This window comes from Peromyscus maniculatus, chromosome 5 (assembly GCF_049852395.1).
Source record: "Peromyscus maniculatus bairdii isolate BWxNUB_F1_BW_parent chromosome 5, HU_Pman_BW_mat_3.1, whole genome shotgun sequence".
NCBI classification, from domain to species: domain Eukaryota; kingdom Metazoa; phylum Chordata; class Mammalia; order Rodentia; family Cricetidae; genus Peromyscus; species Peromyscus maniculatus.
The window spans coordinates 138242960-138269195 of NC_134856.1; the positions used below are offsets into that span (position 1 = coordinate 138242960).

Consider the following 26236-nt stretch of genomic DNA (forward strand, 5'->3'; position numbering starts at 1 on the left):
CAGGGAATGAAGAGCCCAGCAGACAGGCAGTGAGTGTTCCCCCTCCATGCACCACTCAGCTGGCTGTGGTCCCTGCTGTGTAGGGGAGGGGATGTCTGGGGCAGCAATGACAGGCAGCTGGGGAGCAGCAGCAGGTGGAGCCCTTTAGGGTCCTAGTGTAGCGGGCCTCAGGCGCTGGGTCCTTCCGTCCTAGAGTGACGGCTCCTGTGCAGCCTTAGGTATCAGGAGCGGGTCTGAGCGCCCTGGGGCCGGGCAGCAATCTGCAGTTCCTCCAGCAACCGAGGCTTTTTGCAGGCTTTTATCCTTCTCGGCCTCAGTTCCCTCTGGTCTTTCCATTTTCCTAGGCGGTGGCTCTTCAGGGACACGTCACCCGTGTTACTGTTCCTGCAGCTGCTGCCGGGGTGATGTCTGTGACGGCTTTTGCCCACTGCTGGCGTTTCCATCTCCGCCATCACTGCTGTCACGGGACAGCTACCACAGTCTCTACTGTCACCTAGCTGCCACACCTTCTGTCCTTGCCGTGGCTTCTTCACGGCGTGTTACCAGCTCAGCCCACTTGATTCATGATGAAGATCAAACTAGGCAAGAAGAAGAGTGCTCAGGAGAAGCCTCACTTGGCAGCGGCAGGCAGGAGGGTGAGTGAGGCTGGCTCACAGAGTGGCCACGAGTCTGCTATGTAGCCAGATCACCTCTGGGCATAGTGTCACCATCCCCTCTTTATCATGAAACCATGGCCCTAGTCAGGCAGGGAAGTCAGTGAAAGGACACAGTGGGAGCAAGGTAATCCGTCATGGTAACAAGACTGTTCGTGCCCACTCATGGGAGTAGAGAGGGCATAGAGTTACCAGAGCCTTACCTGGGGTTGTATCTGCCACTGCCTTCTGGCCCGAGCTGTGCATGATACTGGAGGTGGTCCAGTATATAGGAAGTATCTATATAAGTGGTTCCCAACCTTCCTCAATGCTGTGACCCCCAACCATAAAATTAATTTCATTGCTACCTCATAACTGTAATTTTGCTACTGTTATGAATTATAATAATAGCATCTGATATGCAGAATATCTGATATGTGACCCCCAAAGGGGCCGAGACCCACAGGTTGAGAGCCACTGAAGTGGAATTACTGTGAGTGGTACTTCCTGATGCAGCATCCAGTACGGTCACTAAAAGAAGGAAGAAAGGAGTGATAGGTTTATAAACGGGAGCTGACACGAAATTACCCTTCGGGTGGGCTTTGTTAGGGAGAGACAGCCTATGACCGCAGCCATCTGTGTCTTCTCACTCAGGTGACCAGGCCTCGAAGCAGCAGAGTGTTAGAAGAGAGCCGGCGCCATGCCATAGGCAGCAGCATGGTGGGACCTTGAAGGGTGAGCCTTCAATTTCAGAGAACAAATGGGTCCCTGTCTCTTAAAGGTTTTCTTGTGTGGATGAGGGGAGCTCCATGTTATGTGATCTAGCTTGACCTGACCTATGTGCGGAACTCAAGACGGCACTGGTAGAGCTGTAATTGAGGGTTGTCTTTGGTCTAGGAATTGAGTGGGGGTTGGGCTTGCTCATGTCTGCGTGTGAGAACAGAAGTGCAAGGCCACAGCACAGTCCACTATCTTATCAACTCTGTCAGACAGACAGAGAGAGAGAGAGTTACAGGGGGTAGCCTCATTGCTGACATCAAGTTTTCCTGTAGATGGGCTTTGTTATAAAAGAGATCTTCATGGCCACAGGCAGCTGTCCATGATCAGGCCTTGAAATGACAGAGGATTAGAAGAAAGGGAACACCATACCAAAGGCAGTGTGGTACAAGCCTTAAAGGGAAAGACTCCAATTCTGAAGAACAAAGAAGTCTTCTGAGTCAAGGTAACTAAAGATTCTGGGACCTAACAGTAATTATTCTCGATAGGGTGGGACATTTTCATAATGCACCTTTTTGGCTTTTGTTGTTTTTGTTTGTTTGTTTTTTAAGTCAGCCACACTCCTATAAGTAACCCTTCACCCATGCTTCTATAAGTAAGCCCAATAAACTCTCTGGTTCACCAAGTGGGACCTGGAAGCATCATTCCTTTAGTCTGTTGGTGGAGCTTGATCTGGGGTGAATATACGTTTATTCCCATCTCCCCAGGAAAGCCACACAACACTGCAACTCCACCTTCAGGAGCCAGAGTCGTGCCCGGCAGCAAGGAGCTGTGGTTATCGTGAGTCTTCCTAGAAAGCTAGTGGTGGCCTGAGGCTCATCCAAAGGGCTGTTTAATGGGCAGTCCTTAGTCCAAGGAAGCCAAAACCAGGGGACAGCCGAAGGGCTGTTCATGAGGGGCACACATTGCCCCATTCTCCAAAGTCTTGGCTTATTTACAGGGGAAAACGTGCATCATAAGTACTCACAAGATTAACAGTGATTTTAATAGGGTTTAACAGCACTTTAACAATGTTAAACAGCTACTCAGAACTTGAACAAAAGTGATCCTCAGTCTGTCCTCGCTGGTAGAGGCCTAGTGGGATGAGGTTTGAAACTTACACTGGAGAGGGGACAAGCATGAGTGATGACCTCTGTTGTCTAAAACACTGGTTCTCAACCTGTGGGTCACCTTGGCATTGCCCAACAACAGGGGTCACCTAAGACTATTGGAAAACAAATACTTACATTATGAGTCATAACAATAGCAAAATTACAGTTATGAAGTAGCAACAAAAATCATTTTACGGTTGGGGTCACTTGTATTAAAAGTTTGCAACATTAGGAAGGTTGAGAAACACTGGTCTAAAACCAATTAAACTCCACTAAGGAGTCATCAGTGGTTCAGGACTAAGATATCTCCAGTGTGCACTGTCAGGATTCATCGTTGGCTCTTAGGCTCTGTTCCTCCAGCCTTGCCTCCTTTTGATGTATCCTGAGCATTCATGATTGCATAAAATGTGAGGATCAGATCCTATCTCTACTCTTGGAGAAACAGAATATTCATATATACAGACAGAGATCTGGGGCATGATCAGAGACGTGATTTTGCTGAGAAGAATGAGCCTGCACACTCATGCGCATGGCTTGCTGGGGGTGTCAGGAGCTGTGATAGCAGGCAGAAAATGAGAAGAAACTAGAAAACAAAAGTCCAAAGGTTTTGTAATAAGGTCTTGACATCACAGTCTTACAGACTTCCATATTCTGTATCAATCAGGAGATGTGAAAATGATCCCTTTCCAAGCTGAGAATTCCGGATCTGCTGTTGGATAAGACCCTGAGCCATTGACTGTTTTCAAGTCTGGGCATGGCCAAAAGCAGCTTGGAGGCTGCTCCAGCTCTCCTTGCAGGACTCAGGAAGATCTGTTAGGAAACACTTCCTGTGCAGCCAGGTGAGAGAGGCTGCTGCTCCTTCCGGTTTCCGCTGGAAGGCGTCATGGCCAGCTGTGGATACCGAGGCAGGAAGAGCCAAAAGCAGGGGGAGGCCAGGGGAAGTCTGGGAGGAAAGTCAGACTTGGGGATGTCAATGAGGCTGTGCTGGGCATGGAGGACAGAGGAGCCTGGAGTCTGAAGCAGGGTCAGTACTGCAGGAGACACCTGATCGAAGCACTGTGGGAAAACTGGGCCTTGGGGTCATATTCAAGGGCAGGCAGAGCTTGTTAGGAATCAGCACCAGCTTGCAGGACAGATCCTTGGCTGATGGGGAAAAAAAAAATCTCTTCCATGGGATGAAAGGCCAGAACATCACCAGAGGCCAAGTCTACCCTCATCTTTCACCTTCTAGAAACTTCTACTGCATCTGGTCTTAAAGGCCCAGCCATCTAGTGTCTGTTCTAAGCCTATTAATGTCAGGGATATGGGAGGGGGTCCACAAGGGCCCACATTTCAGTGTGGCAGTGACCTGAATTTGCTGCCTTGTTGTGTAGCTGCTGAGTAGGGCTGGGAAGCCAGCCGCCTCTAGGCATTTGTACCCGAGCTTTTACATTAATAAAAGCCCTTTATTTTCAGAATGTTTCATGTGTTTCTGTTGTGGAATGTGTAATAATCATGTGTTGAAGTATCACAAAACCAACTTGGAAAAACCCATGTAACCAGTAGTTGAGGGTGATGTTAGGGCTTCCGGATAGCTCTCTGTGCCAAAGTGACCTCCCTCCATGGTACAGATGTTTCTAGACAAGCTTCTCAAGATACTAAGGCACTCTCTTTCCCGTGTCTAGGCTCCCAGAGCTTCCATATTCCATCTCTACATTAAGAGTGAAAGCTGTAAAATGGTCTTGGGGTTTTTTGTTTTGTTTTGATTTATTTTGTTTTTCAGGATGAAAACAACCACCAAAAATATAAGACAATCTGATATTTGACCCAAATAAGCCAGATAGTTAAGCACAGTGTTTACATGTGTGTTCTCTTCCCTTTTCCTCCTTTGCCTAGAGGCATGCTTTCAGATAATTCCTGCACTTTAGAATATATGATTCCACCAGAAAAGGGGTGGACAGTCTAGTGCCTGCTTTGATGTGCTTCATCCTTGTCATTTTAATGGCCCTGCATTCTTATGTCCTCTCATGACCTTGAATGTCCATGGAAGGGGTTACCTTACCAGTCCCATGTTTGCAGCCTCAGCCCAGAACCTATAGAAGGCCATCCAGGAATCTGGCCTTGGCTGCTGGAAATGGCAAGAGTATTTGCTAAAGAATAACCCTACCTTCATCCAGGACAAGCATCTGTCCTCACTGGAATATCTTCCTCTAGCCTGTGCTAATCATTCCCAAGAAGCTCCTGAGGTCGAGGCCCAGGTGCCACCTGCCTTGTTTGGCTCCCAAGTTTTTCAAAGGATCCTTGGTTGCTTGCCAAGTACAACTCTCTCTGAGAAACTCCAGAAGCCTACTCTAGGTGTCATGTGCCAGAAGCAGTTGGTACACCAAGAGGAGAAGTTGTTGGCCACAGAAGGATCTAGAATCTACCCTATTTGGAAGGATACATGCTTGTAGGCACAACACCCATGTTACCAAGTCTCGGCTTTGTTAGGCAGGTGAAATGATGCCAGGGAGAGAGGGTCTGATGGGAAAATGCCATCTGAAAACTGTGTGGAGGGTAGAGATAAGAGGGATAGTGTTATGAGCAGCATCCATCTTCTTCTTCTTCCCATTTCCAGTCCTTCCCGGTATTTCTGGCATGTTCCAAGAAGCCTAGGGTGAGAGTTCAATGCCCAACAACAGCAAACAGTGCTCTCTTGGTCTCCTGGAGCTCGTAGTCAGAAATGACTCTTCCCTCAGAATGGGTGCCGTTTGGGAGTTGTTCTAGGTACTGAATGCGCTTTGCCTTATTTCATTTTGTGTCACTCTCTTTTTAAACTATCAAAGTTTTTATTGTTGCTGTTTAAAAGTTTTTAATTCTTTAAAAATTTCACGCATGCACGCATGCATATTTTGATCAAGTCCACCCCATTCCTTTCAGTTCCTCCCTTCTACCCTAGAAAATACTCTCTCTGATTTCACATGTTCTTTCTTTAACCCATAGAGGCCACTTAGTGCTCAGTATGTGTATGGTAAGGTCATCTCCTAGATCCTCTCAGGGCCTACATCCTTGAAGAAAACAGTCTCTCCCTTCTCGTAGTAGTTATCAATTACCAAAAGCTACTCAGGAAGGGGTGGGCCAGTGTGGCTGCCTTACTCCTCCATGTGGGATTTTAGCTCCTTGGTTGTGTGCATGCTGCCACAACTGACGTGAGTGCATAAATGCAGCCACCCTACCCTGTGTCCTGGAAATACTGTTTTGCTGTAGTCACTCACTGTGTCTGCCTCTTATAATCTTTCTGCCCCCTTTTTGGCAATGATCCCTGAGCCTTAGGAGGGGATGATGTGATAGAGATATTCTGTTCAGGGGATGATGTGATAGAGATATTCTATTCAGGGGATGATGTGATAGAGATATTCTATTCAGGGCTAAGCACTCCATAGACTCTTATTCTCAGCACGTTCACCCATTTATGGGTCTCTGTTAAGTGCTATTACGGCAAATCGAAACTTCTTTGATGAGGGTTGGCAAATTTATGGGTATAAAGATAAATCCTCAGGAGTATGTTTTATACTATGTCCATTTAATACAGTGGTTCTCAACCTGTGAGTTGTGATCCCTTTGGGGGTCAAGCAACCCTTTCACAGAGGTTGCCTAAGATCATCAGAAAACAGTTATTTACACTGTGATTCATAACAGTAGCAAGATTCCAATTGTGAAGTAGCAATGAAAATAATTCTGTGGTTGGGGGTTATCACAACAGGAACTGTATTAAAGGGTCACAGTGTCAGGAAGACTGAGAACCACTGATTCAGTAGAGTAACAGAGTAACAGTAGGCCTCCTCTGGGGCCGATGGCATTCCTGGCCATGGTTTCCTGGCCCCACCAATGGTGCCAGGCATGAGGTCTGCCTTGTAGAACCGGCCTTAAATCCAATCAGAAAGTGGTTGGTTACTCCCGTAACAGCCATGCCATGATTGCACCAGTGCGTATGTCATGCGAGTCATTATTGTAGCTTGCAAGGTCCACAGCTGGGTAAGACTGATGATTATTTTTCACCTATAGTGTTCATAGCACCTTCCAGTACTCTGAAAGTTTGTCAGGAGGAACGAAGCTTTCAGTCAGTTCCAGATTGATTTCTCTACACTGTACGACTCAATTATGTGATATCTTCAGCAGTCCAGTCTTTTCCTAAAGTTCTGAAAGGTAGTCAGGAGTAATAACAATAGATCATAGTGGTTGGGGTGCTATGGAGACCCAGTGACCAACAGTTTCAAAGGAGATAAGCCGTTCCCAGGACTGAACTTCTTATTTGATAGCTTGTGGTGTCTAGAGAGGTCTTGTCTGCCTTGTAATAGGATAACTCCTTTTAATATCTCTTCTCTCTCTCCCCCCTCTCTCCATATGCATGTGTGTGTATATATACATATATGTATATAATTAGTGTGTGTGTGCGTATTTAGTAGAAGGCTTCGGTATGGCTTTTCAAATGTCTTCAGTGACAGTCCTCCCCACTCCCTCTGCTGCACATCCTCTGATCCCCCTTCCACCCCAACCCCACTTATGTTCTCTTCTTCCTCATTCTCCCTTTATACCACCTGCATTCTGTCTCCCTTCCTTTGAAAGCTCCCTCTCTTCATGGCCGCTTTCTTGCTCCTTTCTATGGGCACTCCATTTAAACACACAAGTCCGAAGTTTCAAAGCTAGCACCAGTCAGGTGAAGAGGCAGCCCAGGATAGGAAAGTCTTTACCAGCTACACAGTGGCAGAGGCTAATGTCTAGAATATATGAAGAACTCAACATCTAAACATCAATAAAAGAAGCAACCCAATTAAAATTGGTATGAACCTAAAAAGAGTTCTCAAAAGAGAAATACAAATAGCTCAGAAGTATTTTTTCTATGTTCAATGTCTGTTGCCACCAGGGAAGTGCAAATTAAAAAATGCTTTAAGATTCTGTCTCCCCCAGTCAGACCGTCTAAGTGTCTAAGCTCAAAACCAACAGCAGCAGGTGCTGTTGTGAGTGTGGGGGAGGGGGACATTTACTCACTGCTGACAGGAGTGCAAACAAGTATTACAAGTATGGAAATCAGGGTGGGTGTTCCTCAAAAAGATAGAATTAACCAGGCCTGCTAGTACATACCTTTAATCCAGTACTCAGAAGGCAGAGGCAGGCAGATCGCTGTGAGTTCAAAATCAGCTAAGTCTACATAGTGAGTTCCAGGTTAGACAGAGTCATATGGTGAGACCCTGTCTCAAGCCAAACAACAACAGAGAAAACAACAACAAAAAGCTAGAGATAGATCAACCGTGGGATCCAGCTATAACCCTCAGCACATACTCCAAGTACGCTAAATCCTACCACACAAACATGGGTTCATCCATGTTCATTGCTCTATTCACAATTGCCAGGAAATGAAAACAGACTAGATGTGCATCAGCTGATAAATGGACAATAAAAATACTGCATATTTTCACAATGGAATAGTATTCAGCTGTTAAGAAAAACGAAATTATGAAACTTGCAGGCAAACAGGTGGGGCTGGAAGTAATCATTCTGAGTGAGGTAACTGAGACCCAAAAATTCAAGCATCCCATGTTCTCTGTCCTGGGTGGACTGTTAAGTTTTGGGTCACTCATTTTCATACATTTCACCCACTTCATGTCTGTAGGATCATCCCCCTCTTCTCTGTAATTAATTCCATTTTCCCTAGTCAGAGTTCAGCACAACTTTCATTATGTAGCTGTCTGTAGGTAGATTTTGTCCTGCAAGCCAGCTCCCAAATAACCACACAGAGACCTATTATTAATTATAAATGCTCAACTGATAGCTTAGGCTTGTTACTAACTAGCTCTTACAACTTAAATTAACCCATATCTTTTAATCTATGTTCTTTTACATGGCTCAATTACGTTTACTTTGTAAAGCTATGCTGCTTCCTCTCCCTCTGGCTAGTGACTCCACCCTTCTTCCCAGCCTTCTCTTAGTCTGATTCTCTTGCCTAACCTCTTCCTGCCTAGCTACCGGCCAGTTAGCTCTTTATTAAACCAATGAGAGCAGCACATCTTCACGATGTACAAAAGGATTATTCCACAGCAGCTCTCTACTGTGAGCAAAACTCAGAGTTTTCTGAATAGCCCACAACAGCAAGACCAGTGACTAGAAAATACCTCCTGACCTTGAAGCTCAGGGTAGAACTCAAGGAAAGACCCCACCCTTCTGGAGTTGTTGGGTGAGGAAGGGTATGATTCATAGGAAAATCTAAAGCCCCCTTTTATAAGGAGGTCACCTCCAGTTGTGAGTGGACAGAGGGGTCACTCATGTGCAGAGAAATGCAGCTTGTTGGGTATCCCCAAAACCTCATGCCACTCTTTCTGCTTTCCCTGTTAGCTTAGAGGGTGTGTCTAGCAGCCTAAATGAGCCATGAAATATGTTTGTTACAAGGCATAGCACAGCGAGGTTGGTTTTGACAGCAGGTAGAAATAAGCTCCGTCCATAAATTAATTCCATTGTAGTGACAAAGCATTCAGACACCAGGAGGCTGTGGCTGGCAAGCCTGAAGCCCAACTGTGTGTAATTAAAACAGGGGAGTCCTCCTTTCCAGGGATACGAGCCAAAAAAGCAAATAAAATGAATGCTCAAAATGGATTTTCTTTCTCAATTAGTTCAAGAAAATGCTAATTAGGTGAGTATATTAATGAATCATGTTTCTAAAACAATAAAGCTGGGTGCCTCGTGCCCCTCCTGTCACAGGCACTCCGATGTCTCTGGGGTCCAGCATCCACAGTTAGTCTCTTCCTCACAAAACAAGCAGTAAAACCATGCTGACCTCTCTTCTGACTCTGCATCTGACTTTAAGGGAAATCTAGACATCCAAACAGGAGACACTCCAGCTGGTTCCAGGATAAACTGCTTTAGTTTGTGATCTGCCACCCAGTGAACACACATCACACAATCACACATACACACACACACACACACACACACACACACACACACACTCATACATACTAAACACATAATACACATACATGCACACACACACACATACATACATACACATACCACACAAACAACACACACACACACACACACACACACACACACACACACACACACACTCACTTTAGTTTTGTCATAAGTGCTAGATAGTGGTGGGCTCAGTGAGAGGGGAACAGGGTGACTAGTGTCCTGTCTGGGGACACTAGACACTGGGGAGATAGACACTGAATTTCCATAAGGAACACTAGAGTTTCTCAAATACTGTGAGGTGAGGTCACTCACACTCACATTTTCTGGTTTCTGCTTTTCCATGGCTAGAAGGGAACATGCCCCAAATTCCTTACAGTAATAAAACAGTGTTATTTTAAGAAAAGAGCAATATGAGATAGCTAGAAGCAATATACTTACATATTTAATATACACTTACTGGATAAATTTATGACTTAAAATATTAATGTTATGACCATGAAGTACTACTACGAAATCATGATTAGCATAAATCTTATTCAACGTGAGGCATGAAGTCTATGAGTATTTCTGAAAACCCACAGAGACATTTCTGGACCTTTCTCCTTACCATGGGTGGTAAAGTTGTGTTCATTTCCCAGGGTTCTCTGGGTGACTGCAAGGACCCCTCTCTCTACTTCCACTCAGGGCAGTTTGTATAGTCGAATTCTGTAACTAAAAGCTGCTGGGGGAGGAAATGCCTTAGTTTGTTGTAACTTACTCTGGCCACTAAGGTTGAGTTTCATGGTATTGAAAACTATGACTTCCTTCTCTATTTGGAAATAATTGTCCATGCAAACAACATCAGCATGACAGTGTTTACCAGAAAGGCAGCTGGGGTATTGTGGAAGGATTTTCACCCCCATACAGATTGGAATCACAAAGCCTTAATGCTTCAAAACAAGTCTACGGGTTAGTGAGTATGAAAGACTCGTGGTTCACTGCTGCTTCCGGTTGCCCCACCTGGTGGTATATTAGGCATAAAGTGGAAATATCTATGACTGCATGCACTGAGGCACCTAGCTCACCCATGTGGCTGGAAAGAGCACCAGGAACCAACCTTGTGGCTCAAAAGACTTGGTAAGAAACTGTACGGAAGGTAGGATTTTTAGGGACCATCTCAGACCTCACAGCTGTGTTTGTTTTTTTTTTTTTCCTGTGTGGTGCCTGGCTGTGCAGGTGCTGTGAAGATGACTCCAAGTGTGGTAGCTGTGCATCCTCGTCAAGGATCAGGCCAGGGAAGTCTGTCTTTTCCTAGAAACCAGACAACATCCCCGGGGCTTAAAGAATAGAATCCCAAAGGTAGCACAGCTTTCCTGTTGCTATTATAAAATGACCTGACTTTTGTGTTTTAAGGGTTTTTTGTTTTTTGTTTTACTTAAGGGAAACAGGATTTGTTTAGGCTGCAGATCTGAGTCTACCACAGTGGAAACAGAGCAGCAAAGGCTTAAGCTTGTGATGCAACCAAGTGCATTAGAAGTCAAAAAGCAGAGAGTGGCCTCCAGAGCCATGGCACCCACGGTATTATCATCAAGCACTACTAAAGGGACATGCAGGCTTCTGCACCCACACTTGATAAATCCCAAGTGTTTGCGGTAATTTTTCTAGAAAGTACCCTGGACCTTCTGGGAAAAGAATGTCCAGTCCGTCAGTAGTAACTGACAAAAGCCCCAGGATTATGACTAATCTGTAACTGTTGAAAAGGAACAATGTTTCTGTCTATGTGGCCTTTGAGTCATAGATGACTACAGTTAGCAGCCAAAACCTGAGGAAATGAGGAGTGTGGGCCCAGCAGAGTGGCGTGATTTGTCAATGGTACTGGCTGTGCCATATTACTCCTTATAGCAAAGATAACGACCTAGGAGTTTTTATACAGTACTATAAACTGATGGAAATCTGGCATTTCTGGATTCAGGATTTCCACTTAAACACAAATTTGGGAAGGTGGGGGGCAGCTTGGAACTATTCTTCCATGGAACAGATAATGTAAAACTTGACATTGTTTTTCTTCTACAAAGGAAGACTGACCCTGTGCGGAATGGCCAAAATGGAAAAAATGAAGTTAAGTACCTGTTCCCCAAGTTTACACTGCACTAGATGGTATGTGTAGACATGAAAGTCCATGTGGAACAATTAGATACACTGAAGCAACTAAGGTAAGACCTGGAGGATTCCCGAAGGGTGTGGGACTGCGAGAGCTCCCTACCCCCGGAATGTGCAGCCTGATGGGATATGGCCTGTTTATACTGAGAATATAAGGTAAAGTGGGACATTTCACACACACCAAAAGGGCTGCTGCGTTTTTGTCTGACAAGTTTGAAGACACGGGGGAGAAAAAGAAAGAAAAATGAAAAGCAGAGAGTGATGAAGATTTGTGCTGAGCTCACCTTCTCCTCAAGACCAGGATCCCAAACGAGGAACAGGGCCGCCCACAGTGGCCACCTCTTCTCAGCTCAGTTCACCTAAGCAAGGCAATCCATCTTGGGCATGCCCCACAGGCTGCCTCTGGTGTGGGTCTAGAGCTTTTCAAGTTCCACAACTGAGATTAACCACCACCCTGCTGCCAGCCTTCAATCAGTGTGAGTAAAGAGAAAGCAGGGGCTGCCTCTGCCTGGAAGACCTGTGAGAAGAAGTAAAGCCATACACTCTATTGTACTTAACGACAGCCTTTGCCATGAGGACCTCAGCGGTACAAGTTTCTTGCAGATGCGACCTTTACCCTTAGTGTTGGTGACAGCTAAATTGGCCCTGGGTACCACAGGCCTTGGTTATTCATCAGTCATTACCAAGGCCATTTCCGTCTCTTGGAAACATGGCTGGACAGATTCCCAGCCTCCATTTCAATAAAATGCAACTTTACTGCTGTATTCTAACCTGTGGGACATCTATGGACCATAACTTCCTAGGCCTGGCCAGGAAATCACTCACCCGTCCCTCCTCCATCTACCTGCAAGCGGAATGCCAATGTCCAGGGCAGCTATGGAGGAAGGTACAAGAGGAAGACCGCAGAGCAGGGGCAGCCTGGACTCCTGATGAATCCTTCCAGTGAGCACTGCACTCTGAGAGTAAGACGTAAAGTTCAGCTCCTGAAATGACCGTGCTAGTTCATCGCAGCTGCTAGCGGCATGGGTCAGTGTCTGCCTGGGTCCGAAAGTCATGCTTGGGGTGCGGGAGTTCACAGCAGCCTTTGATGTTTCCCCTAATTAGTTAAACCAGCCACTGTGGCTCTGGAACCAGTGTCTCCAGATGAATAAATAAGTCATGGGCAAAAAAAAACAAAAACAAAAACAAAACAAAAAACAAAAAACACTGGACAAACAATAAACAGATCTGCCAGAAGTACATGCCCTGGAGGGCAGTGTGGGGCAAGATGGTGGAGTAGCTCCTCCCCTGGGCCCCTCTGTGCAAAACAGCCTGAAGCAGCCAGGGATGTATTCTCGGGAAGTGAGACCTCCAGGGATGTATTCTCGGGAAGTGAGACCTCCAGCTCTTGGAGGTAGTTCACAAGAGGCCCGGAAAGAGAGTGGCCAGCCCATCTCTACTGTCCAGTGGCTGAGCAGGGAGGAAGAAAACAGAGGGAGGCGACGGTACCAGTAATTAATTTAGGATCAGGGCAGTGCACACCCTGGGATTAGGTGGCTGGGAAGAAGGGGGAGGGGCATCTACCACCTTCTCCATCTTTCCAGGGAACTTGTATCCAGTTGCAAATTTTGAACAATAAATAGCATGGCTCATATAATATAGAATGACTATGTGCCAAAGATCATTAACTAAATAATGAGAGGCCCAGTAAGATGCTGAGTGTGCTTAAGAATTTATCTTGAAAAACAGAAGATATATTGGCCACAAAGAACATTCTGAAATGAACTCACTGTTAGATAGAAAACTGGAAGAGATTGAAAACAATAAACTATAACCTCTATTTATTTATTTTTTAACCAGATGAGATCTACATGCTGCATATAACTCAGTGTCTAATTGTGCGTGGGGGGAGCTAAACACAGATCCACTCACCATGTCACTCATGAATCCCCACAGATGTCTGTCAAACAGTACTCCCTTGTAATGTGGGGGAACATGATGCTGCCTCTCAGCCTTATTTCTAAGTTTTAAAAGATTATTTTGCTAACAGTCCTCCTGTTTTGGATCATAGATAATCTTCATAGACCATTCTCAGTCATGGAAAATGGCTGGTCTCATTCTGTATTAGTCTGATTATTTTCAAAAGTGGTTTTAAGTCACCATAAAATTACCCTTCAGCGTGCAGACTGAGAAACTCTCAAGGCCAGAGACTTGACTTCTGTCTGAAAATTTCATTGAGGTGTCTGAGGCTGGGTTTTACAGACTCCATTATTTGATCATCTAATCCCAAAGCTAGAAGTCAAATCCCTGAGTGCCCAACTGATGCCACAGGCAATGCCTGTTGATAGGAACTTTATTGTCTAGAGATGCCCGGGTTCTATGGCCTCCAGTCTCTGTAAACACTGAGCCCACATACTAACCATGGCTCGCCCAAGCATGGCTTCTCATAGCTTGAAGGCAGCCAGTCCTCATGACTGTTCAGATAGGGCCTTAGCTGCACAGGTGACTGGTAAATGTCAATCTCAGAACAAATAGGATGGAATTTCCACTAAACCTTTGCAAATAACTGCACCATTGTGCAAAGTGGAGCATCTATCTAAGTAAAATCATGAGCCTTCAGGTTCTGGGATGCTGGTGACTCAGGTACCATCACAAGCCTTGTGCTTTAGGGTTCCATAGCAGATTGTACTTCTTCACACATCCACCTGAAACAGGGTGTTGACAAATACACAGAGCTACAATTAGCTTTCTCCTGTCCATAAGCTCTGTCCTCTATGGTGACTTTTACCCCACTAAGCCATGGATAGAAGCTGCTTCCATGGAACTGTTTCTAGACCAGCAGTTCCCAACCTGTGGGTCACATGTCAAATATCCTGCATATCAGATATTTACATTATGATTCATAGCAGTAGCAAAATTACAGTTATGAAGTAGCAATGAAATAATGTTATGGTTGGGGGCCACCACAAGGTGAGGAACTGTATTAAAGGGTCACAGCATTAGGAAGGTTGAGAAACATTGTCTAGACTAAAGAACCCTTCAAGTTCTGACCAGTCCCTGGCACAGTCTAAATGAAGGTGGTCTTACTCTCTGAAGCTCACACTAGGAAGGTGGGTGCGAAGCTTCAGTCATCACTGGTACCTGGGGTCATCCTTTTCTAGAAACTCAAGCCTGTGCTTCCTCCCTGAAGTTCCTGGAGGTCTGTGGACTTCATGAAAGCTCAGAGGACAGTGAAATCATCTAGAGGAAGAAGTGTATGACGCTGGGTCACTATTTGCAGTGAATAATTGTCCTGGTTAGTTTTTTTTTTTAATCAATTTGACACAGCAGGAGGTTCTCAAACTGTGGGTCGAGACCCCCTTTGGAGTTGCATATCTGATATTCTGCATATCAGGTATTGATATTATGATTCATAACAGTAGCAAAATTACAATTATGAAGTGGCAATGAAAATAATTTTATGGTTGGGGCCGCCACAACATAAGGAACTGTATTAAAGTGTCCCGGCATTAGGAAGATTGAGAATCACTGACCTGGAGTCATCTGGGAAGAGAAACTTAATTGAGAAAATGTCTCCATCAGATTGGCCTCTAGGCAAGTCTATGGGGCATCTTCTTAATAAATTATTGATGTGGGAGGGAGTGCCATCCTTGGACAGGTGGTCCTGGATTGTATAAGAAAGCAGGATTAGCAAGCCAAGGAGCAAGCCACTGAGCAGCATTCTTCTGGCCTCTATACCAAGGTGTAGCTAGAGTTTTCCTGCCTTGCCCACAGTCAGGACAAATCTTTGTCACCTGCCAGTCCCACAGCCGCTCAGACCCAACCAAGTAAACACAGAGACTTATATTGCTTCAAACTGTATGGCCATGGACAAGCTTCTTACTAACTGTTCTTATAGCTTAAATTAATCCATTTCCATAAATCTATACCTTGCCACGTGGCTCGTGGCTTACCGGTACTTTACATCTTCCTTGTCCTGGCGTCGGCTGCAGGCAGGCAGTCACTCCTACCTTCCTGTTCTTTCATTTCTCCTCTCTGTTAGTCCCGCCTATACTTCCTGCCTAGCCACGGCCAATCAGGTTTTCTTTATTGACCAATCAGAGCAACACATTTGCCATACAGACCATCCCAAGTGCAAACCACAGCCAAGTGCAAACCATCTCAGACACCTGCACTCACGTTCTGTGGTCCTAATTATCTTCTATGTGGACCTACTGGGTAAAGCCACGAGGAACCCAAGAACAGGCTCCCACAGGACATACAGAACATCCCACAGCACCAAGGGTTCTCTTGAGTGTCCTTTTGGCTTCCCCTGATGATGGACTGTAACCTGTAGGCTAAATGAACCCTTCCCTCCTCAAGTTGCCTTTGGTCATGGTATTTTATCACAACAACAGAAAGCAAAACATGACAATAAAATCAAAATAGAGGGGGGCTAGATTATCTGTTGAGGTCCAATATTCATTTTCTAAGAATCTAATTGATGTTCTGTCTTGAGCAGGGACACATTTTGGTCAGTGAAAGTATTAAAAAATGTCTGGGATCTCCCAATATCTTCTGTGAAGATTATTCCTTCTTAAACACTGTTGATATTTTACCCACATACACTTACTCTTTTATTTGACAAGTAAGTTTTTGTTATTCAGCATTTATAACAACATCAAATCAACTTACAAATACCCAAAGCAGACCTAATTCTTTCTAGATTTTCTTTATCTCTAAGATTACAAAACAAATATTTGTGAATTCCCATGGTAACTTTGAGACATCAAAAGATTCTTAGATGTGAAAGGTACCCTGACTTTTTCCCTATAAATTCTGCTCTGATTTCAGGATGGCTAAGTGATGACTTAGGAGAGATCTGTGCACTCATGACTGTAGCAATAGCTTGCCTGCCAATTAGACTGACTGTGCCATATTTGATGACTATTGAAGAAGGCAGCAGAAATTCCTAGAACCTTAGCTCATTAGTAATCAAGGGCATGATAAAGTCATGAAGCACAGAAAAATGTTCCGGTGAGAACCGAAATTCTTACCATCTAGCAGATAAACAGATGCGCAAAATAGCCTTGTCTTGCTCCCATAAGAACCCTAAATGCCTTCAGATCAAGTTACCATGTGATCGATACATAAGCACATATATGGTCTCTCTCTTAGCCTAGCCTGGTCTGGATCTTACTATGTAGTCCAGGCTAGCCATTAACTGTTAGTGATCCTCCTGCCTCAGTGTTCTGAGTGCTGGTATTACAGATATGAACCACCACATCTGGATCCATTTATCATTTTAACAGGGAGCTCCAAGTCTCATTTTTATAACATCAGACCCTAAAGTACAGATTCGCATGTTCTTCTGTTTCTTAAACTCAGGGGTGTTTGCTGTTAAGCCACGTTGTAGTCCAACTTTCTTAAAACCTGCAAATGAGTTCCATCTTAAAGCAAGAGTGGGGAAGACGGGAAGGAGGAAATAAAGGAGGGAGGAAGGGAAGGAGCAAGGGAAGGAGGGAGGAAGGAATGGAGGAAAGGAAGGAGGAAGGGAAGGAAAGAGGGAAGGAAAAAGAGAAGAAAGAGGGGGGGGAATGGGAAGGGGAAAGGGAGTTGAAAATTCCCCATCAAATGCTAGCATTCAAGCAGACCCCGAAGCTCAGAGGATTGTAGACTATGACTCCCAACAGTCATTAGTGTGTCTTCAACACTTTCTCCATGTAGCAAAAAGGAACTTTTTTTTCCCATAGGACCCAAAGGTATGGCCACTGTGTAACACAGAAAGACATATAATCATAGTTACTTAGATACTCAGACCATGATCAGCAACCAAGATTTTTATATTCAATTTTACTTAGAAATTACCCAGGTAACCAAAGATTGTCCATTAATTAATTTGATTTTAAATTGGCATATGGTTTAAAAGTTAACTATGAATGTCGAAAGCTACATTCAAGCAGGCATTCAGCAAACAAAATTGATATAAAAGGTTGTCAGTATTATGCAGCTCAATTTATTTTAGAATAACTCAATTTAGTTGAAAATTTTACATTCCTTGATCCTAAATATAACATAGGAACAATATTAGCTAATCTGGTAATTATTAAAAAGTTTAAGAAATTCAGATTAGTCTCTTCAAGAAAAAGAAATCAAACCTTACTTTAAAAAATGTTGTATTATCGGCCAGGTGGTGGTGGCACACTTCATTAATCCCAGCACTTGGGAGACAGAGGTAGGCAGATCTCTGTGAGTTCAAGGCTAGCCTGGTCTACAGAATGAGTTCCAGGATAGCCAAAGCTACACAGAGAAACCCTGTCTTGAAACGCCCCCCAAAATGTATTATACTCCCCATTGAGAACCCCACAAATTACACATAACCATTGTTACATCAAAAGTTATTAAACCTGCCTGATGTGGTTCACTCTGTTTGTATTTACTGTGATTCCTTAACAAACACCAGGATTTTCTAAATCTGGATCATTTAATATATTAGAAGAGTAGTTTCTTTAATTTGAGGGGAATTCTAGGAATATTAGATTAATGTAGGTACTTAAAATCTCTATGAGCCAATTAATTAAGAGATATCATATTCTAATTTATTAATGCCTTCCAGGAAAAGCCCTTCTTCTTCTCCTTCTTCTTCTTCTCCTTCTCCTTCTCCTTCTCCTTCTCCTTCTCCTTCTCCTTCTCCTTCTTCTTCTTCTCTCTCTCTCTCTCTCTCTCTCCTCTCTCTCTCTCTCTGTCTCTCTCTCTGTCTCTCTCTCTCTGTCTCTCTCTCTGTCTCTGTCTCTCTCTTACACACACACATATACACCCTCATACACACATCACAGACACATGCACAGACATACACTCATCCATACATGTACTCACACATACACACACACACACACACACACACACACACACACACACACACACACACAGAAATAAAGTTTGCCTTGATCACATGCATTTAGGTGTACAACCTTGCAGCTTCCCTCCTAGAGACTCAGAGAAGAAGAACAGACAGGAGCTGTGCACACTTACTGCCCACATCTGAAAGGCTATGCTTTGTGTCACAGATGATCACACAGTCCTGGAGGTAAGAAGTCAAGCAGATGAACTGAAACTGCCAACAATCTAGACTCGTGACCATTTCCAAGGGAAGAGACGTTCTCATCTCATCTGGGATTGCCAGATGAGTCCCAGCCACTGTAGCCCTACAGAAGGTAAGTTATTGATCAGCTGTAAACAAAGACCAGAACTGAAGCTGGATCCAAATAAAAACAGAGGTGGGAGGTGGAAGCAAGAGGAAGATGGAGAGAGAAAGCAGAGACGCTGGAGAGAGTCTGATTTGGGATCCAGGCCAGGAGCCAAAATAGCTGTGTCAGCTGCAGCAGACACACAATGCACTTCCTTGAGCACATTTTAATTGGTGCAGACAGGTTTCACTGAAGCCTCCAAACTGACAACTGTAACGACTTCAGCCCTCTAAAGTTAAAAACACACAGATACAGAGTGAGTCTTTGTCAAGGACTAACTGAGTCATCAATCTGGGAAGCTGTCAGATTGTCAATCTACTTAGAGAAATGAACGTGTTTCCAGGAGGAGTCACCTTATCCTGATGCTCGCTACTTTATTTCTGGTCAGTTTCCATTTCAAGGAAATGGAGCTATTTAGTTTACAAAGACATGCATTCTGAACTATAGTGGTTGTTACATACTGAGGAAGGCTGAAAAGTGACCACCAAAGATGTCAGTGCCCTCATCCCTAGAGCCAGGTACCTCGCAGGTTCGCAGCAAAATTACTTTGCAGATTTTCTTGGCTGAGGATCCTATAATAAAAAGGGTCTTGGATCGTTTGAGCATGATCAGTTGGACCATACAAGTCTTCTTAAGTGGGAAAGGAAGGCAGGGGTAGATCAGAACAATGCTGACCTACTGGTGCCTACTGTGAAGATGGAGGGGGGACCATTCTGACCTACTGGTGCCTGCTGTGAAGATGGAGGGGGGACCATTCTGACCTACTGGTGCCTGATGTGAAGATGGAGGGGGACCATTCAGACCTACTGGTGCCTGCTCCAAAGATGGAGGGGGGGACCAGCAGCCAAGAATCATGGTGGCCACCAACTTTCACCAAGCCAGAACAAAGGACCATGGTCATATACCTGTAAGAAAATGATTTTTTTTTTCAATTAGAATACTGGGAAGTAGATTTCTTTCTAGAATTTCCAGAAAGACACAAGACACCTTAATTTTAGCCTGCTTGGACCTGCACCAGACTTCTGATGTCCAGAACTGTATGATTGCTGTTGGCTTCAGTTATTAAACTCGTGATAACAATAGGAAATAGACACAGTGGGACAGACAGAATTTGCTAACGTTCTACAGGATGACAAAGTTAATTATTGATGTTATCTTTTTAACAATCTAATGGCCCTCTGATTTTGTAACTACTGGGGAGGGCAAAGCCAAACACAGGTACATTGCTCTAGACACCTGGCTCATTCTTGAGGAATGCTGTTGGACACTGCAGTGTGACACTGAGAGAACATGTCAGGAGAGACAGGGAGGCAACTTCTCATCTCATAGAATACAAGATCCACAAGGGCAAAGGCTGTGTTTACATCAGTTCACAAATATGTGCCAGGGTTTAGTATAATGCCCGATGTGATGTAGGTTCAAGCCTATTTATTGAATAGGAATGACCCTACAAAACCTTATCTGTATTTCTGGCTTTAATGGGTGATCAGTCACACTGAATTCCTCCTATTCCTTGGGTGTAAACCTGCCAAACTCTCCCCCACAGTGAGACTCCTGCACTTACTTGCCTCTGCTGTAGCCCAAACCCCACCGGACAAGCTAATGTGTAAATGGGTGCATCCTGTCTTAGCTCTAACCACACATCCTCTTGGGTCTGGCTGTTATCCTCGCATGCATTCTCCCAGTTCTTAGAGCCCCTATACCATCTTTTCACAGCACCTAAACATGATGTTATCTGCCTGTGTGTACCCTCCTCCGTGGTCTAATGCAACAAAGTAACCATTTAAACATCGTGGATTAGAAGGCGTGGCTCTGCAGTTGGGAGCTGTGTCATTTTAGGTAAGCTGACCTTATTTTCTCCCTTGTAAAGAAGAGGCGACATTAAGCCTGCCTAAGATGGGTGTGAGGATTTGATGTCCAGGGCTTAGGGCAGAGCTTGGTGCATAGGAAGTACACAAGAAGCTCTTGCCATGTTATGTGTTCTGTGCTGCTAATCTACCCTTAGTGTCTGACACAGACTATTTGACATGGTGCTCCGTGTGCATGGGGTCATTTGTGATGTTCACCAAGTGCTGTGACCTGAGATGCACTGTGTGAGCAGAACTGTAGACAAAACAGCATTGTCTTGTACAATGAGAAAAGCTGCCGAAGGAGACTTGGTTCAAAGCCAGGAGAGACATCATCCTCTACTTCCGAAAGATGCCTGGAAGCCAGTGTACTGGTGCCGCTGAACAGTGCTGGAGATTCCTTAGCTGTGCTCAGCACCCACGCCTTACTTTGTCACAAAGACAAGCATCTTGTTCTCCGGAAGAATCATGGACTCTCAACAGTGGCAGTCCTGTGCCACCCCACCCCCACCCCGGGCTCTGCCTCACTCTCTAACCTTCTCCCAACCCCACCACGGTGTCCTAGATCTGGAACTTCTCTAGAACTCTTGAAACCCATTAGAATGTCCCTGGGAATCAGTCTTCGAAATTCCCAGGAGCCCAGTCAGGCCTAGGATGTGTCTTCTAGGACTGTAGAAGCCTGTTCTTGCTGGGGAGATCCATGGCCATCTCATCCCTTCTTCAGTGACTGGGTGGTTGCTAGCTGAGCCAACAGACCCTTGGGTGTACTGGTTGAGCACTGTCCTCCTCCAGCCCTCTGCCTAAGGTTGGGAAATACCAGGCTGTTCGGTAGCATCACGGAACTCTGTCAGGAGCTCATGGTGGCTTTATCAAACTCCTGCCCCTTCTGTTATCTTGAAGACCCCTTAGAGTGGAAAGGGAATATCTATAAATTAAGAATAGTCATCTTGCAGATATCCCCAGAGCCAGCATGGATTTTGTCCATGGAGAGAAGCTATAACCGTTAGCATATGTCTTTAGAGTCCTGATATTATTACTGCTGTGGGCTGCCTCAAAGGAGCTGGGAAGAACCCTCATTGACAGTCAGCCAAATCTTCCTATTTTCCATCTGTTATCAGATAAGGTTTTATAATCGTTACTTTTGTGGTTCATATTAAGATGCTTTTATTCCCCTACTATGAGAGAGCCAAAAGTGCTACATAAATATAATCACAAAGAACTAAGTGGAACCCCTGAATCATTACTTTGCCTCTGAGCAAAGCAATCTGGGAAAGGTTATATAGCCCGTGAGAGGTTGTGTCTGCAATGGGCACAGAGACCAGGTCCTGGGTTCCAGATTTCTAGAACATAATATCATCTGATCTGCACTGCACCCTGTGCATTTGGTCAGGGTAGGTGTTCTGGGGCAGACACTTAACAGAAAGATACGGTTCCTAGTCTACATGCCTGAAATGAGGCCTTTGACATGCTTAGAGGGATGGGTGAAGGAAGTCCAGGAGCCATGCCCAGGCTTGTTTCCTTCCCATCTATCTAGCATGACATTTGAAGTGTCACTGTCCCAGAAAGCAGCCTGCCTGAGCTCAAGATGCTGCCAGAAACCACAGCACCTACCGGCACTGCTGTGCAATTTCAAAAAATAGCTCCATGTCTTCCTGTTGAGAAATACCACCTTGGGTTGACCTTAGGAACAGATAAGGTTTTCAAATATGTCTCCTTCTATCCAACTTCCACTCTCACCCAGGTGGCTAGGGAGGAGGAACAGAGATATCATGGAGAGGACAAGGTCACACTTTGACAAGAACTAGAAGAATGGAATGTGTCAAGTCCCCTCTCCTGGTTTCTAAGTTGTAATTCGCATTGTTCATTCTCTGCTCTCAGATGTGCCTGGCTGAGCCAGCCCCATCTCCCGGATCCCTGTCCCCGATCCAGCTCTGCTTCCTCCTCCTCCTCCTCCTCCTCCTCCTCCTCCTCCTCCTCCTCCTCCTCCTCCTCCTCCTCCTCCTTCTTGCATTCCATTGTTTTGCAGTATAGTAGCCTGAACATGACACTGTAACCAGAGAAAAGATCCGAAGAGGTTTGGGCATTAGTCCCACATAGCCAGTTACCAACAGTAACTTTTTCTGGCATCTGTCAAGTTGCTATCTGCCCCACCCCACCCCCTACCCCACCCTATTCTTAGGCCTCTGAATTCCTCCAGGTCTTGACCCCAGTCTTGGTACTTATGATCCAGAAAGAGGAGGAGTCAGACTGGCTATAGTAGTGGACCAAGTAGTCAGTCAAGAATGTAATTAGGTGGGGTTAGGGTGAGGGGAGGGATCTGGGGTGGGGGTAGGGATGGAGATGACACAGACCAGCAGGTAAAGGCGCTTGCTGAACAAGCCTGACAACCTGAGTTCTATCCCCGGAGAGAACTGACTCTTGCAAGTGGTTCTTTGTCTCCACTTACAGGCCACAGTTCATGCACACATGCCCATACACCGATAAATAAATGTTTATTTTAAAAAGATGTTCAATTAGAATACTCAAGGAAGCAGGAATACAGTGGGCCAGGAAAAGCAATGTCTTGCTCTCAGCACAAGGCTTAGGTTTTCCCTCCACTGTGCTTCCTCTGGACAGACACTTCTAGCAAAGGGGAGAGCTTTCCTCAGAAGCCCATTTTACCCCAAATTTAATCTGTATAAGAAGATATATAATATGTAAGCATATGCATAGGAATTTAAGCACTCCAAATTTGAAAAGTTTACTAAGTTAACAGTTTACTAGCTAATGGTAATCTGGTGATGCTTCCCTGAGAGAGAATCACTGGTTTGCTTCTGGCCACTGTCACCCATTTCCCCTTGCATCTGTCTTGGAGCCCTGAGCTGGCCCAAACTAGAGTCAGCCACGTCCATAATCTTATATCTTGACTGTTAATTGATACTATCATTATCTTTACAACCATGGTTGTAAACCAATGGTCCAACCATTGTTCTTTATCTCTGTGTTTGGGGGCCTGTTGGTCAGTCCATAGTCCCAGCACCTAGAGAACAGTAGTAATTATGTGAATTGTTTGATTAGATTCTGTTATATAAGTAATAAACACACCACCAGTCCCTGGAGCCCTCTCCCATCACCACAGTGCCTCCTGGTCTGAAGGTCAAAGGCTGACATTGGGTTCAGTCAGAAAGCCCTCCTTCTGAGTTTAAACTCATCCCATACAACAGAAAGAAACAGAAATGTGTTGATCTTGGGCTGTGCCAAGGAGATATGGCGTGAGGGAAGTTAGAAGCACCCATTCCTCTTTGGTCTTCCCTCTCGGCCTGCAGTGTGTCCCATCCATCATGACGACAAGACACACAAGAAACTCTGGGGAGAGTATGAAGGCTGGATATGTGTCCAGAGTCCCCGACAAATCGTGCCACCCACAGCTAGTACTGGTGCCCCCAGGTCCCCTCCGTGAAATCCCAGGTGGATGGCAGACCAGGTTTCTCAGTGTCTCTCCAATCTGCTACATGCTGCTTTGTTCCTGTCTGTTTGGTGCTGCTATAACAAAATACACAAGATGGGTAATTCTTAAGGGAGAAGCATTTGCTTTCCTGCAGTTCTAGAGGCTTGGAAGAGCAGAATCCAGGCATGGCCGATTAGGTTTCTTTGGAAAAGACTGGTCTCTGCCTCCAAGATGGCACCTTGGTCCTGCATCCTCTGACATGGAAGAAGGCTGTGTGCTCACACAGTGGAAGGTTTAAAAGCTAGCTGCTGCTGAGGAGAGGGCCTAAGGGCGAGGGCCAGAATCAAGCCAATTCCCTCACTACCTGCATCTGTCCCCATCTCTAGGATGCCCTTGGTGGACCTTGAACAATTCCTCACGCTGCCTAGCACACCGTTCTCTCTCAGATTTTCTGACCTTTGAGAGAACCAAAAACAGTGGGCACAGATGGAGAAGGATGGCTCTGACAGAGCAGCAGGGACCAGGAAGGTACTGGCCTTGCCACTGTCCATGCAAAGACAAACAGTGGCTGTGGTGGCCACGGCGGCAGAGTTCTGACGACGACAACACCCAGTGCCAGCTGTTTCACAGATGTGTTCTGGCCTCCCCAGAAAGTGCACACGAGGCCGGAAGGAAACACTGCCTTGGACTGGAGCCACCGCCTGACACAGCCCTCACTCTCCTCGCCTGCAGTTCATCCAGGGTGGCACGTGGCTGTTCCCTCATCTCCCACCCCTCCCATGCTGAACACTGTCTACAGACCAGCCTATCTTAGATGTGAAGTATTCCACAGTGGACGACAGACTGATGTTCCCATCTCTAGTCAGGCTCAGTAGTTTATGTGTCTCAATTCCCTTTCCCTTTCTTGCCTGGGATAGCCATCCAGGTGCTTTTTGCCTTGTGTTTGGGATACAGCCAAACTCTCCTGCACAAGGAGGACATGGTGGAGGTCTTTGCTTGTTCCCAGTCTTAGCCACGTGAGGGCAAAGGAAACACAAGGGGAGGGTGGAGAGGAGCATGGCTGTCATTTGGGTCACTGTTCAAGGGTTCCAGTTCTGTCTCAGTTCCTCTTGGGGCATGTGATTGTTCACTCAGATGTCTACCATCCTGCTAGCCTTCCCAGCCGCAACCCAGTGCCTCAGAAACCTTCTCCTTCACTAGAGTGCAGGCCAGTTCCCAGGGCTAGAAGAAGCAGACACCAGGACTGAACGCCTGGTGTGAGGGAGCAGTCACACACTACTGAGCAGGTGCCTCCTCTGACCTGTGAGGGAAATGTCACAGATGGGGAAAGCCAAGCTCTCAGAAGTCACATAGGCTCCTCAAGCCCACACAAGGGTTGAACTCCAGGGCTTCGTATATACACAGAAAGTATTTACTGTATTTTACCAGGAACTAAGCAGAGGGCTTGGGCAATTTGCTGAAATGTCCAAACCTAGAATCTTGACAAAGTCTCACCAGAACTCTGATTTCCACTGAGGTTCAAAGTGAGGTGTCCCTCATGTGCGCTTGTTTGGAAGGCTGGTGTCCAGCTGGGAGTGCTGTCTTGGGAATTTGTGGAACTTTGAGGAGGTGGAGCTGGCTGGAGGAAGTGGGTGACCAGCAGCAGGCCTTGGGGTTTTATGCCCAGCCTCACTTCCTGTTCACAATCTGCTTCCTGGTCACCTGACTACAGTTGCACAGTGACCACCTGACCTCCTGCTGTGGTCTCTCCAACAGGAGGGACTGTATCCTTTAAAACTGTAAGCCAGAGGAAGCTTTTCTCTCCCTCAAATACTTCCTGTCCCATGTGTGACTGCAGCAACAGGGAAAGTGACAGTATTGTGTCATTCTTGGGAGTTTTAGAGAAAAAAAAAAACAAAATCTTCACAGGGGCCAGAGAAGGACAGCGGGGAACTCAGGCGTGCTAGGCTGGCCCTGGCTTGCCACTGAATGAGGGAGCTCTGGCAAATACTTAAACCCCGCCTACCCCCTGCAAGCAGTCATCCAGCTCAGAGATCCCAGGAAAGGGGGCCGAAGTCAAAGGAAAATTGGTACTTACTCCAGAGGGTGTGATGAGTGGGTTGTCAGGGTGACACTGAGACCCCGGTGTGTTAGGGTTGGCTTCGTCTCTGCATTGATGTGCTGGATGCCAGCTCCGGCTGCACCTGAG

At 45.5% G+C, this 26236-nt stretch overlaps 1 long non-coding RNA gene across 2 annotated transcripts; it reads left to right on the forward strand.

The window, feature by feature from the left end:
- The first annotated feature begins 251 nt into the window (after window positions 1–251).
- Window positions 252–24872, forward strand: LOC121829640 (uncharacterized). Of its 2 annotated transcripts, none has more exons than XR_013051107.1 (6): window positions 252–635; window positions 1287–1367; window positions 1685–1854; window positions 18595–18741; window positions 20491–20613; window positions 24435–24872. It is a non-coding gene; the product is annotated as an uncharacterized LOC121829640 (long non-coding RNA). The 2 variants fall into 2 exon arrangements; XR_013051108.1 differs by having other exon boundaries at window positions 1722–1854.
- The last annotated feature ends 1364 nt before the right edge of the window (window positions 24873–26236 follow it).